At 35.3% G+C, this 16091-nt stretch overlaps 1 protein-coding gene and 1 pseudogene across 3 annotated transcripts in view; one reads left to right on the forward strand and one right to left on the reverse strand.

Moving 5' to 3' along the window:
- Prkn (parkin RBR E3 ubiquitin protein ligase) overlaps positions 1–16091 on the forward strand; it is a 978959-nt gene that overhangs the window by 108129 nt on the left and 854739 nt on the right. The window lies entirely within an intron of this gene.
- On the reverse strand, positions 1594–1711 carry LOC138819556 (U2 spliceosomal RNA; annotated as a pseudogene).

Raw genomic sequence — 16091 nt, forward strand, 5'->3', positions numbered from 1 at the left:
TAAAATACATGTAGAAACACAGTTACTGTGCAATCCTTTTGCAATCCTAATTGTTATTTTGATCTCAGAGGATGTTGGTCAATTCACAGTGAAATGAATTGGTTTCCATCTTGATTCTATTTTAAATTAGATGGAAACCTATTTCAGATAAAATGTCACAAAAATGCTCAATGTTTGATAATACTAGGTCAATATTAGTTTTTGAGAAGAGATAGTTGTAAAATAACCAGTAATAAACTGTGAATGAATCATTTCAATTGACTATTATTTGGCAGGGTTTTTGTTTGTTTGTTTGTTTTGGCACAAGTGATTGAACCTAGGCTCCCAACATGCTGAGTACATGCCCTGCCATTGAGCTACATGCCCAGGCCTAATGACAGGTTTTTGTTGTTTTGCATTTTGCTTTGTCTTTCAACTTGAGAGAACTTTGCAGAGATCAACTTGTGGGAAGTGGGGTCCTACTTGGGTACAATAGAATTTACCTTGAGAAACATTTACAAGTAGCTATCAAAATGCTGCACACTAAATTATATGTGATGTAATTTTAGTATAATAACTGCCAGGAGGCGGAATCAAAACTAGAGAGTGCATTTCAAATGTAAGTAGCACACTGGAAACATTAGACATGCAACAAATAGACCATAGTGTACCTAAGCAAAACTCACAATAATAAGATAGGCAGTAAAACCTGTGAAAGTCTCATCGTGGGCATAATTAAGCATTTTTGCAGAAGCACTGGCAAAATTATGCAAGAATCTGAAGCAATTATATCATTTTCAATGTTCACATTTTACAATTTTTCAGGTGATATTGATTAACTTTTGTCCTTATAAGTATGTAACGCCATTTTATCTGTGCCCATTCACGCAGCTCTCTTTCCTCTGATCCTCTTCTGGGTTCCTGAGAAACATCATTTACCCCGTAGCACCAGATGAACCTAAGTTTTTTCTATTTTCTACCTTCTTAAATATGATTCATTTAAAACTTCTTTATTACAGTATGACTTTAGTGAAGATTTAATACTTACAGGGCTTATCAAAAGGATATTTACTCTTCTAGTAGACTAGATACCTGATTTTAACTATTAATATAATTTAAAGCAAATCAACTACATTTTATTATAGAAAATTCATACAGTATTAACACCAGTCACACAATTTTCTGTTTTTGTTTCTATAAAGGCAGTTACGGTGCCAGATAAGATAGTTGATTGTTGTACCTTAGTGTGCAAAGTTATTGCTTTTTTCCCCCTTGAGCAGTTATGGTGTATACATCATGGAAATACTTGAAATATAATTTGAAATATATTTGAAATGCAGCTCTTACCAAAATGTGATCAATATAAAGTAGGAAATAACATTTTAATAATTACTTTTAAGTTTAAACATTTAAAAATAAGAACAAAATACCTTTATCTGCCTTTGAAACATTGAAACATAATTGTGAAAAGTTTAAAAGTCTCTCAGTCATTCATGGAAAATACAAGCAAGACAAAAGAAAACTTGGTAGCCAGTTATGCTTTGAGGGCTTTGACAGTTTTAAGACAAGAGGGTATTTATATGTGATTTTTAAATCTAGAATTTTTAGATTTCTATAAACTGTCAAAAAATCTTTTAATATATCCCTGTCTTCCTTACTTTGCATTGTTTATAGTCTTTACTGATAAGAACAGATATTACACTTGATCTTAGCCAAAAGGCCAAGAAGTGATAGTCTTTTCTTCTTGATGTCTTGATGTAGATTCAAAGCAGATCCAGACAATTAAATTAAGAAATGTTTTGTTGTTACCTCTATTTTATTGAATGTATCTGAGTTTCAACAACAAATGTCTTAGAAATTATAAAGGCATTTTGGATTAAATTAATAGTTATATATAATTATGCATAACTATTATGTACAATAGTTATGTATGGACTGTGATATTAGTAGCTTAGCTTATTTTCTTTGCAATAAAATAAACACCTATTTGCAAGTTTTGTATTAAATTAATAGTTATGTATAGTTATATAACTATTATGTATAATACTTATGCATGGACTGTGACATTAGTAGATTAACTTATTTTCTTTGCAATAAAATACATACCTATTTGCAAGATTTTACCTGTTTATTAATGCTGACATCTTTACCTCAAAGGAAGTTTCTTTTCCTGACTGTCTAGTTGGCATAATTCCTCTTAAATACCTGCACCCTGAATATCTCCATTGATTAGAAGGTTTATAGATGATGAGCTGTCAGTTTCATTGTGATAATGAAACTGACTTTTGACATACTTTAACATGTTATGAGGTAGAATTACTTTACCTCTTTGTCGAGTTCTTATACACCACAGACTTAATTCTTTTACTTAATAAACTGTAATTTTAAAGTTAATGTTGAGGTTTTTTCATTGCTTATCTCTCTAAATCTTTCTAAATCTTTAAAGAAATGTTAAAATTATGTACATTATGATACAATGAAGACATTTGTTTGGCATTATTTCCCCATCAAATAACCATATATCCAGTTCGTGGTTTTCCACTCTCCAGGGCAGAAACTAAATCACACTTCTTTAAGTGATGTCTATTTTATTTCTCATTGATTCTGAAGCTATGGTACTTGGTAGTAGACAGATAAGGAGTAAATACTAGATGATGGGCATCCTTTAAACTTTCAGATGATATCCCTGTTGGGCCAAAATGATTATCAGCACATTACTCAATTTGTAAAAGCCCAAAGGAGAAAACCAGGGATACTGTTATAGAGAAGAATCTGAAGTAGTTACCAGAAGAGGTATTGCTGAAATAACTATTCATAAAATGCATTTAATGAATACATGGATAAATAAGTCCAATGAGAATAATAATAGCTACCTATTCCACAGGGCTGTGCTGAGAATTAAATGAGATTCTAGTTGTGAAAATTGCTTGTAAACTGTGAAGCTCCATACAAATATTTGCTATTATCGTGCTGGCATCTTCTGTCTCCTATCATGCTTTTTAAAAACATCATGGAAACAATTTTATTTTCCTACTAATACAGTAGATCTTCCTACTAATGCAGTAGATCTGAACAGAATGTAGTTCAGGAATCACTAATTTAACTATTAATACTAAAGGAATTTAGTATTCCTTTCACGTATGCTACACAATTGTCAAGTTATCTTTCATCGCAGAAGCATTTTTATTTGCTGTTACATTAGTTGAACTAAATTTTAACGTAAGTCCTTAATGTACTGAATACATCAAGGTAAGACCCCTCACACTCATCTCACGGAATGTGAGAAAGACCCTTATACCATATTGATATATAATATTAAAATTTTCAGGGATCATAGGAGACATAAACATAAATATGATTAAATGTTCCTGTTAGTCTTATTCAAAAGAGTCATTTTTAAATTGTATCACTGTACCTGCATATTTCTTGCCATGTTTGAAATTGCCTCTGTTGAAATTGAGAGTCAATTTCAGTGGTTTTCTTGTACTCATTCAGAGGTGTTTTCTAAGATCAGCCTGACAAAATCTTCAGAATAGCCTGATATCAGAGGCTGCATTCATGCAGAGACCATCTCTTCAAGTTACTGTGATGACCCTTGCTCAAGGTACCATCAAACTCAGGAGTTAAAATAGTTTCTAGGAAGCTAATATATGAGAAATAGGAAGTAGGCAATCAAAATCCTCCCACCCCTAACCCCACACTGCCAGAAAGATCACCAAGCATTTAGGAGTCTTGTAGAGAGCTGCGAGAGGCCGCACCTGGAAGATGGCACCGGCTTCTGCCCTCGGCCTTCCCGATGGCGAGTGCTCTCTGTGGTAAACAACTCCTTATATGGCTAAGGCAAAGAATCTGGCTTGCTTTCGCGCACCTGAACCTATTGGTGATTCCCACGTGGCGTATCAGGGTTGGCTACCCAGCGGGTACTTAAGGCTGTGGGGAATTCTCCCCAGGGTTGGGGTCAGAAGATTACTCAAAGGTCCTGAATAAACGGCAGAGAGAAGAGTCCGGTGTCGCGTCTTCCTTGCTGGTCGAGGCGGTAGCGACAGAGTCTCAAAATTGTGTTTCCAACAGAGGGTATGTTTTCATGGTGGTGCTTTATCACAGGTAGTGTTTTCCTCACAATTGAAAAATGTCCCCTAGACTATTGATGAAAAACTTCATTAGCCTATGAGCTATGTTAGTATGTCTTATGAACTCCTTTATGGCTTTCATTGTTTTCATTACTCTTCCTTAATACTACAGATGGTTATCTATTTGTGATGGGTGCTTCAGGAACACTGATTAGGTTGTCATTCCATCCAACACAATGGACAGAAGACTCAGATGGAAAGTGGCAAGAAAGCCAAAAGATCAATGGATACTCTACAGTGGGTTGTGCTAGCTGCTTGTTTTGTGTTCTGTTGGTTCAGCTTCTTAATAAAAACAAAAGGAGGTTGACAGACAAACTAAAATTGACTAAAAATGAATTAAGACTTTTGCTTTGCATTTAGTGGATTGATAATTTTTATCATGGATTCTTTTCTTTTGGAAAAATAATATGAATGGCAATTTTATGGCTTTAGTATGTTCATAATAATCCTAAAATATAATGTAGTAGTGAAAATACATTTTAAACTTTACTTTTAAAAATTCAAATTAACATGTAACTGTAACTCCTCTGTACAGTATGTTCACAAATAAAAATTAAATTAAAAAAAATAAAAATTCAAATTAAGAATGTTACTATGCTAATGAAAATACACATTTTAAAAGAAAATAGGAAGTTACTTTGAAATATTCTGAGATTTTTATATGAATTTACACACATGTAAATATACATGCCCATACATCATATATATATATATATCCTGCTTTATATTTTTCTGTGCAAGTATGAATTTTGCCCAAGCAGAAAGTAACTAATACATTTAGTTAGTATTTCATTATTTTTTCAAATCCTTATCATATAGATATCATTAAATAGGTCCAATTTTAAGATGTTTATTTAATGCTTACTTTGTATAAATGGCTATGGTTGTGATATGGCTAGATATATGAACATGGAATTTAAAGACTGATCACCTTGCACCAACAGGCTTTCCTGCTGGCCTCCAAAATAATAATAAGACTTTGATTGTGGATGGTAAGAGCTATAAATGCCTTTCTAAAAAAATTCTTCTACAGGATTTGTATTTTCAAATTATTCTTTAATAAGCATTTATTACTTTAGTAAGCATAAAACATAGATACGCTCTATTTTTTAATCAAAGAAGCAAAAAAAAGACAATTGCTGTAAGAACACAACTAGAATTAGGAAGAGGGGCTTGGGAAGTGAGCAGATCCATTTGGATTACATATCTTGTAAAAAGCAAGAAGAAAAGGAGAATGCAAAGTGTGCCTTTGAACAGTTTATGTTCTGATCTTCAATATAAATCAAGAGACAGAGCAAACAACACACACACACAATTGACAATATAGGTTGGAGGAGAAGCAAAACAAATGTAGTGCTAGTACTTAGAAATTAATATATGTATGACATTTGGTGAACTATGTAGAGTCAAGGGCTCCAAGGGTATCCTGTTTGTGTGCCTTTTAACTTAATAGATTGTATACTAAACGTAACTTCCTGGTCACACAATTTGTTTAAACTCAAGGACTCCCCAGCTAAGACACAACAGGACATGACTGATGACTCAGAGTGACGAAAGGGAGGGCAGAGCTGGTTGCTTGGACCTCAGAGAAGTTTTGAGGGCCCAGGAGGAAAGCCTGTAGGTGCATGGTGATCAGTGTTTGTAGGGTCAGGATGAGACCCATGTCAGAGGTCAATCAGTGAAACTGTGATAATGGCAAATGTTTGCCTATACTAAGGGACCGCATGACCCTTGCAATTTACTGAGTCCCCCTAACTCTGTCATGCAGTGCTCGAGAGATCTGTCTTTATGGGACTGCATGCCAGTGCCGATGACCGTTGAGTCCTTCTCTAAGGAAGAGGGTGGGTGTCAGGGACACTGCCTGGGTCTAGAGTCTGCCTACTAGAGGATTCCCATTTCCCTAGGAAACTTGGTTGTTTCTACACATCCCAGATGAATATTGCTTTCTATTTCTGTTGTTAATGAGAGGAATATTACCTTCCAATCATCCTAGTCTGTACAGAGGAAATTTCCAATGCTTTACCTTTTATTACTGTCTTATTCACTTTCCAAGCCAAGAATATCACTTGGCCTTTCTCTCAGCAAAACTAATTTAGTTCAGATAAATTCATGTTGGTATGTAATTTGTTTCCAGAGGAAATATGAAAAGTTTCTATTTATTTGTGATGTTGTGTGCACAAGTTATGAGAGACATGTTTAATCTCCTTGCCCACATAGATAATTGCAATTTTCCTCCTTTTTCTTCTGCTTAATTTTGGCAAGAGCTTCATTCTGCTCATCAAGATTGCTATCATTCTTTGCTTCTCCAGGAAGCAGGCTTTTTTTATTTTTATAATTGTCAACGGGACTGTTTTGCAATCTTTAAAGATAAATCACTGTTGCCTAATTGATCATTCATTCTGCTTATATTTAATCACATATTATGCATATGTAATAATTATCAGATTAATCTATCTCTTGCATAATAATAATGCAACACAATGTTTACTCTGATTAACATTAGTGTATCATCTTTGGTGAGGGGGAAGGACTGTCATTTACTTTTTTTTCTGTGGGTTCATTTCTTTTTTTTCATTTTATTTTATTTTATTTTATTTTTTGTGAACATACTGTACAGAGGGGTTACAATTACATGGGCAGGATAGTGCGTACATTTCTTATCAAGCATTGCAGCCTCCTCCTTTGTTTACCCTTCACATCCCTTCCCAGCTCCCCCCATACACACAATCCTCCTCCCCACCAACGTTGTAAAGCTCATTTTGGACATGACAACTTGTACTTCTCATTGTTGCAACAGGTCCACCTGTATTGTCATTTACTTTTGAGACACTGCATCCAGTTGGATTAATTGCCATTAATTTGCCATCCTAGTTTTTATGTGGGCAACAGCTGAAACCTCAATTCAATGGGTCTTCTTTATGTTTATTTCATGTTTCTATTAACAGTATTTCATTCGACATTCAGTGAAATGCAAATCTTTCTTAAAACCTCACAATGAGTATTATTCTTCTCTCACTGTTTGACCTGTTCAAGTTGCCTTTTGTATGACCATTGGATAGTAGCACATGCATGGCATAGCTGTATCTGCACTCCTAAGGCCAGCCATGGTGCCTGAATAGAACTCAGTTCTGTATGTGATTCTGTTCATTGCAGGCTTTAGTATTTCTTTGTGGCTGGTTAAGTATGTTCCTGTGCTCCTGTGTGTGAGAGTGTTTGTCCTTCAAACACACCTTACCTTTTCAGAGCTTCTCTTCTGTTGGGAAGGGGAGGGAAGTAGAAGGAATTCTATTTTCTTGATTACAAGTGCCATTTAACTTTTAATCTTAGATTTCAAATGTTGAAGTTGTTGTTGTAAGACCTGGCTTGTAGACCCTCATGGTGGTCCCATCCTGACAATAATGTCATTAATTTCTGATCTCAGTGGAAAGAGGCACATGGGGTCTTCCTCTTCTGAGTCTCCCAAGACTGTCATCACCACCAGAACATGGCAGAGGGCTGATGATGATGGTGGTGTTATTGAGGAGCACCCTCGATATAGCACATTAAGGTCCAGTATCTTCCATCACTTTTCTTTCACTGTGAACACCTACAAACAGATCCTCCACTCCCTATTAAACTGATTTCTCACTGATTGCTTAAAATATTTTAATTTTGAAAGAAAGGTGTCGTTTTTTTATACCAGTTGTTGTGAAGTAGTAACTTCTAACATGCTTGTATCAGGCAATCATCAAGATGCATAGCCAGTGGAGTTATGTTTTACCTGTGTTCTTAGCTAAAGCACATCTTTGAACTGAAACATAGCTTTTCCTCTGTCCCCAGTTTTCTGAAGGATGAGGGTGTACATTTTGGATCTTGCATTTGGTGCCTTTATGACAATGAGGTAGTTATTTAACCTCTTAAACTCAAGTTTCTCCTTTACTTATATGAAGATGACATTAATACTGAGATTATTATGTTGATAGGCTAATCAAGTAACATCATTTGACATCTGTCACATACTCAGTGTATTTCTCCTGTAATATGTGAAGAAAAATAGTTGCTAGAATTTATTGAGGATTTATTATTGTATTTTATCTTTATTCATTTTATACACTTAAAGACTTGCCAATAGAAAACAAAAGAAGGATGGAATTCTCTCAGGTGTGTCAAATAGGGATGTCAACATTAGTGCCCTATACGAGTCTTGGAAAACTTCAGATAAATATCTATGGAATACATGAATTAACAAGAGAATCATCAGAAATGTGAGGATCATTCTGAATTACAGAAAAAGTAACTGTAGCCAACTGATGATGAGAAAAATATGGTACATGAGAGAATTAAGGCTGTTGGTGGAGGGTACAGATTCAGCACTCACACAAGTTTAAATACACTAAAATATACTGTGATGGTTTTACTATAAATATTTACTGTGAATATTTTAGTTTAGAGTACACTGTGAGCTTAAGTGTAATTGCATAATCATCTGATAAAACTTAAACAAAATTGCTGGCATAAGTTAAGAAAGCGCTGAATGGGTCTTACAAAGTTGAGCAACTTTTACATATTCCCAATAATATTTTTATAGCAAATGCCCAAAATTTGTGATATGGCTGGCTTAAAAATTTTGAGAGGCTTAAATCATGATATGAAAATATAAATCAATTGCAGTTTGGGATTCACATTCTTCCTCTTGAATCTAGAAGCAAGGTGCTAGTTACTGTTTTCCTGGTTATATTCCTAAGGACTATGTTTCTTAGAAATACATGTAACTTTTTAACAGAAAGGCAAGAATCTTATGGTTTCTGAATTAAGTGTACTGGTATCAGCTTTTGACTTTGTTTATCCATTAATAACAGACTTCTTTTCTTCCTCCTCCTCTTCCTCTTCCTCTTTCTCTTTCTCCTCCTCCTCCTCCTCCTCCTTTCTTTGGTGCAGATCTTGGTGCTTGAACTCAGGGCCTGGGTGCTGCTGTCCCTGAGCTTTTACTGAAGACCAGTGCTGTAGACCACAGCTCCACCTCCAGCTTTTTTGGTGGTTAATCGGAGATAAAAATCTCACAGATTAGGGGCTGGGAAGGTAGTTCAGTGGTAGAGGGCTTGCCTTGCATGCCTGAGGCCCTGGATTCGATTCCCCAGCACCACATAAGCAAAAAGAAAAAGAGCCGGAAGTGGCGCTGTGGCTCAAGTGGTAGAGTGCTAGCCTTGAGCTGAAGAGCTGAGGGACAGCACCCAGGCCCAGAGTTCAGGACCACCCCCCCCAAAAAAAAAATCTCACAGATTTTCTTGCCCTGGTTGGCCTCAAATCTCCATTCTCAGAACTCAGCCTCCTAAATAGCTAGGATTTTAAGTGTGAGCCACTGGTTTTCAGCTTCCCTCATGTTTTTAAGAGATTCTTTAAAAGCATATTAGATGCTGGTTTCTAAATAGTGGTTTTGTCCAGGCACACTTAAGTAGTGTTAGTAACACTACACTAAGTACTTCAGTAAGAGTTGACTTTTCTAAAGATTCTAGGGAACTGATGCTGTGTTACGTTTATGTGGCTTTTATAAAAGTTATTTTATTTTTGCTTTAATTTTTGTGGGATAACTTATTTAATTGTTAACTGTTTCCATTTGAAATGGTGAGAATACTTAATTGTACTCACAGAGGGTTTATGGGTCTCTTGGCCCAGAGAGAGGAATAACACGCTAGAATGGCTGTCCTTTGCAAAAGGAAGAGCACAGAGATTTGGAGTGATGGAGACATATTAAATCATGACATCAATTTCAGGAATGATTGTTGGATTTGTCACTGAAAAACCATTACAGAATTTAGGGTAGACTTCCAGAGTATCCTTCTTTTAGCACCAGGTAATTCTTTTTTTTTCCAGGTAATTCTTTTGTGTGTGTTAACAGAGTTTTCATTTCATTAAAAAAATATTATTGGAAAGATGGATTCAAGAGCTAGGAGCTATTAAGTAATATAATCCACAAAGAATTCTTTATGGTATTATCATTTTATATCTGTTCTTTTTCAAAATTGGTTTTTGCTGTTTACTTCAGAAGTTCAATCTAAACCTAAACTCATTCTAGCTTTTGTCACACAAAATGATATACACCTATAATAGAATTGTACAGACTAGGTAATTTGTGAGGAATAGAACTTTGTGTCTTACAATTCTATAGTCTGGGATGACCCAGGTCAAGGTGCCAGTAGTTTACGTGTTTGAGGAGGCTGCTCTCCTCTTTCAGCATGGTACCTCATATGCCAAATTCTCTGGAGAGTTGCACAAAATCTCTCTTTGGCAGAAAGGGGAAGAGCTAAGAGGCAAAGGGGGTTCTAACTCCTCCCTTTGAAGGAACATTAATCTGGAAGAGCAGAGCCTGCAGAATTAGAGCGATTGGTCCTAACACTGCCACAACAGCACCCAAGTTTCAATGTGAGTTTTGGAAGTGACAAACACTCAAACCCTTCTAACCCCATTTTCATAGATACTAGCTTTACATATAGCTGAAATGTCTAGAAAAAATGAAAATAAATTTTCCTTCTGAGATGTAAAGTACTGATTTTAAATAATACGGTTTGGAGACCAACTGAGTACCCAGCACTGTAGTATGTCTTATGTGGATTCAAAAGTTTAAAAACATACCGCTTCACCGTCAAGCTTGGAATCTGTTCTTTGAAAGGTAATGAGAACTGAATTCAAGAGCTTTTTAACTGTAACTTTAGGAGGGATAAAGCATCGCAGATATCATGCAAATTTGAACTTGAACTTGGTCCTGGGAATGGCTTTCTCTTCCCTATAAGTTTCTAGATCTGTTCTTAGGCAATCAGAACTTTGTGGAAAGGCAGGATTTCTTCTACAAGACATCTTTTGTAAACATAGTATTTGATATGTAATGTGTGACATGCTTAATAATGTCATCAAAGAGATTTATGTTTACTTATGTTTTACAGATAAGAGAATTAACCATACAGAATTTAAATGGTTAGCATTCTGTATTTGGAAATAATTCAGATTTTAACTATGCCTGTTTAGGTTTTTGCTTTTATAACCCTTTGTGAGTGAGGTCATCTACTTACCATTGAGAAGACGTGGGCCTTTCTCCCCGCATCCTTTCTTGTCAATCTTTGCATCCCAAATTTGACCACCATTTCCCCAAAAATAAACTGAAGGAAAATGTGCATACAATTCAGTTAAACTAATGCCCTTTATTTTACCTGTCTGTTAGTTGGGAAAACCTCTTGAAATCTAAGGTTAAAAAACATCTTTGTATATGAAGATCTGAAAGATGTTTGAATTGTTCCATAGGATATTTGGTGTCCCTTTCTTGTATTATAGCACTGATAAGTTAGGAATTTTAATATCCATTTTTATATTTTATTATATATAACCACCTTGAATATTGTATTGTTTATTCTAAGTAATCTTTCAAAATCTCTCCTGAACAATAAATACTTAGAACTAAATTTAACCATCTCTTTTGTCCTTTATTTAACCTCTTATATTTCAGTTACTTGATATTCTTTGGGAAAAAGGAAATCAAATTTCTATTAGGCTCAATTCTCTTCTTTTAAAAATATACTTAATCTTCTTATTAGCTTTGCCCCAGCCTAACTTAGTGACAACAATCCCTAGAATTGCTGTGTCACTGTCTGCTCTCCCAGGAAGAGCAGTTCTGGCTGGCATGGACTTCAGGCTTGACACAGGAGCTGGGAATATTAATTGCAGTCTCAGTTCAGCAAGTATACTTGGCATCCCACTCTGCTTTTCCTATAAGCTACTGAATAATATCTGTCTTAGATTTGGAGGGAAAGAGGAAACCCTGAAGAAATAGGCAAGGCATTGCAGTAGCAAGCCTTGGGGAGTCAGCAGCAGAGGTAGTACTTCTCGGACACTGCTTATTAACTCATTGCCCTTTGTAGATTCCTAAGTAGAAATGTACAGCCAAGGGATTTCTGTGACAAAGGGGCCTCTCCTAACATCTTCCTTGACTAATTCCTAACACATACCATTGTTTGTTTGTTTGTTTAATTTTAGATCCAAACATATCTCCCAAAATCATTTATGCCTGTTCCTGGCTCTTATTGTACTTCATTCTACAGATATCTTCTCTGTCATCTTGCTACTGGACCTTATTAGCCAATACTAGATTTCTTAATGGTTACATTGCTCTCCAATTCTCAGACCCCTTCTTGGTGTTATTCTCCAACATTAAATGGCACCATCACATGTGAGAGTCCTTTGTGTGTGCAAAGTCTCCCAACTGATTGCCATGTTAGTTCCAACCTCTTTGACCCACCTCACATCCATCTGAATAGAAGTTAACTGGAGCAGGATCTTACAAAGGAAAATGTCTCAAGTTAAAGAAAAATTTCCTGTAGGCATGTCTAGTCCATTGAGCAGTCCCTTATCTTGTATACTGTCTGGGGAGCCATTGGCTATACTTAGATAAGTTGGCATGCCCCAATGAGTTTGGAGTCTGTTAGAGAAGATAGCATATAAACAAAGGTATAGTAAAATCTGAATCATAGTGTGTGTAAATATGTGTATGTATGTATATATGAGCGTTCAGTTCAGTCTTCAAAGAGAACTATGCATTTACTAGATGTAGTGGGCAAAAGTTTTGAAGAGTCTTTGTAGGTAGAAGAAATGAGCATATTTATATCAATCTTGAAACTAAAGGATAGGTGATGGATTGGAAAGCAGAGGAGGAGTGGCAGTAACAGTCATGGGTCACTATTTCCTATAAAATGGGTCCCTTGTCATTTGCTATGTTAAAGAAAAAATGTCAAATATAAGACTTTAAAAGATGGGAAAAGTTGGGCTGGGAAGGTGGCTCAGTGGTAGAGTGCTTGTCTTGCATGTATGAGGTCCTGGGTTTGATTCCTCAGCACTATATAAGCAGAAAAAGCTGGAAGTGGCGCTGTGGCTCAAGTGGTAGAACACTAGCCTTGAGCTGAAGAGCTGAGGGACAGCACCTACGCCGAGTTCAGACCCCACAGCCAAAAAAAAAAAAAAAAAAGATGGGAAAGTTGATTCAAATAGTTTTGTAGAGCTTACTGAAGAATCAGATATGGATACAAGAACTTTATGAATAAGAGCAAAAGAGACTACCTACTTTTTGGATTAATGGCAATTTTTACTTTTGTGTCAATCATTAATTTTTGGTGCTTAAGTTCATTTTATTTTTTGTGTTCTATTTTTTCAAAAAAATAAGACAAGTTAGATTTAATTTTTTGAAGGAAGTTAAACTAGCATTCACAAATTTTACATTTTTGACAAGTTTAAATGAACCAAGTACAATCAAATGGACAATCCTTAAACTATATTATGTGTGAGAAATCAAATCAAGAATGCTTAGGGCAAAACATTTAAGGCTTCGTTATATTGAAACCATTTAAAATATTCTAAATGATAAACAGAAAGTGAGATAAGATTGTATAATTTAATACTGATCTCTCTCTTTTTCATGATGTTTCTCTTCGCTTTCTTATTCTACATACAAGTTTTCTAAATCCATTGTCTCCCAATAAGGCATTATTTAAAATTAGTGTTTTTTATTTTAAAAAATCAGATTTTTTAAATATGCATATATTATGAAAATTTGAAAAGGATAGTAAATACCATCCATTGTTCTCAAGAGATAGCTGCTTTTATATGATCCAACAGCCCTAGGAGACAATGTGAAGGCTTCACATATGCACAGTACTTTATAATATACATTTTAATGGGAGTCTTCTAGTGTACATGTACACACAGAATTTTGTTCATAATTTCCATTTAATAACAGATTTACATTTAAATTTTGGAATTTCCTAAGTGACTAAAATAATATTTCGTTTATTCATTCAGATATTAATTTATATATATTTCTATGAGTTTACTGGTTTATAAAACATCATACTTGCTGAGACCTGGTGGCTCACACCTGTAATCCTAGCAACTTAAGACATTGAGTTCTAGGATGACAGTTTGATACCAACCTGGGCAAGAAAGAAAAAGTCCATGAGACTTTTATCTCCATTTAATTACCAAAAAATCCAGAAGTAGAACTGTAGCTCAAGTAGTAGAACATTGGCCTTGAGCAAAAAAAGCTCAGGGATAGTGACCAGGCCCTAAGTTCAAGTGCAGGACATACAGACAGACACACACACACACATACACAAACACACACACAGCATCATATTAAAAATTTTAATAGATATTAATTAACAAATTGCATCTTGGATAAGGTTTATGTTTGTATCCTAAGAAGTAACTAGGAGTGAGCATGTTTGCACATCTTCAACACTGTTAGCTTGATTTTCCTCATTTTTGCCAAGTTTAGATGTTAAATTGGTAACATATTCTTTTGCATGTGATTTGAATTTTTTTCTCTATATTTTGATCACCTTTGTTTTTCTTGAGCTATTTGCTTATATCTTTGCTTATTTTCAGTTGGGTTTTTATCTTTTTCATGTTTATTAATCAGTCGTTTTGTTTTGCTGGTTTAAGGATTTAAATTCAGAGACTTGCACTTGCTTGGTTTGCTGGCCCAGCTTCTACTCTGCCGCTCAAATTACACTTCCATCCTAACATTTTGGTTATTTTGGAGATGGCATGCAATGCACTTTTCTGCCTGGCCTGAGTTTCAACCAGGATTTCTGGATCTCACCATTGAGTAGCTAGGATTACAGGCATGAGCCATCACTATATGGCTACCAAATTTTCTATGACTTTCCTTTCTTTCAGTTCTAGGACTTGAACTCGGCATCGTGCTTGCTAGGCTGATGCTCTACCACTTTAGCCCCACTTGTAACTCATTTATTTTAGAATTTATATAGGTGTATACGTGACTGCCTCCCTGTGTGTATAAGTGTGTATGTGTAGGCACATTGAAGTCTTAAAATTTTAGGTTGTCAAATGTGTCTTCTTATTTGACTTTATATTCTATTTCTAAGGTCATGCGTACAAGTGTAAAACAGAGAGACATTTATTTTTACCACTTTCCCTTTATTTGGAAGAAAAACTAAGCCTACAAACATGGTAAATATATAGTCACTAAGATATCCAGCGTGTGCAGTAAGGATAGGTTAGGAAAGTCTGAGATTCTGTATTCCATTTGAATGCTGAACACTGAACAACTCTTATTTCTGTGAGAAACTATTTCATTGAGTAACTGTTTCAGTTCTATAGCTTGACCTTGATTCAATCTAATGTATTCCAAATGCAGTGAAGATTTGGACTTACTAATTTGCAATATTTTGCTTACTTTTCAATGTTTTTAGGCAGCATATCACCTGAGAGTTGACTTTTATTCATAATTATGTTTAATTCCAAGTATTCCAGTGATGATCTAGGTTGCCCATTTCATTTCAAGAGCAAGTCATCAGGGAAGAGAACATATGTAAAGACAGATAGGTGAGAAAAAAAGGAAACAAAATTAGAATACAGCTTCTGATAAGAGGACGAAAAAGATTGAGACTGAGAACTGAGGCTAAAGAAACAAATAAGACTGGAACTGTTCATGGTCTCACAAACCTAAAGGAGAGATAAAACTTTATAAAGCAATAGGACTGAGATAGGCTTAAGGAAAGAGGCAAATAATCAAGATTTGTATTTTGAGGCTACAGTATACAAAACTCAATGAAGAGTGAAGAGAGAAGTTATTGAGAGATCTAGGCAAATATTTTCGTATGCTGGGAATACAGGATACTAGCATCTTGACAGCACAAGCCACATCCTATTTGGGAATGCTCTCTCTCTCTCTCCATCTCTCCCTCTCTCCCTCCCTCCCTCTCTCTCTCTCTCTCTCTCTCTCTCTCTCTCTCACACACACACACACACATGCATACATATATGTATACACAGTACTGAGAAGGAGCTCATTGGAAGACACAATGCTTAGGTAACTGGCTTGTAGCAATGGCTATACTCCTGGATACAGAAAATATGATGATAATGATTACATCATTCTGGATGCATTGCTATATAGGGAGTGTGTGTGTGTATATACATATACATGTAATTATATATTAT

The sequence above is a fragment of the Dipodomys merriami genome, unplaced genomic scaffold (assembly GCF_024711535.1).
Source record: "Dipodomys merriami isolate MVZ:Mamm:240054 unplaced genomic scaffold, mDipMer1.0.p SCAF_8, whole genome shotgun sequence".
NCBI classification, from domain to species: domain Eukaryota; kingdom Metazoa; phylum Chordata; class Mammalia; order Rodentia; family Heteromyidae; genus Dipodomys; species Dipodomys merriami.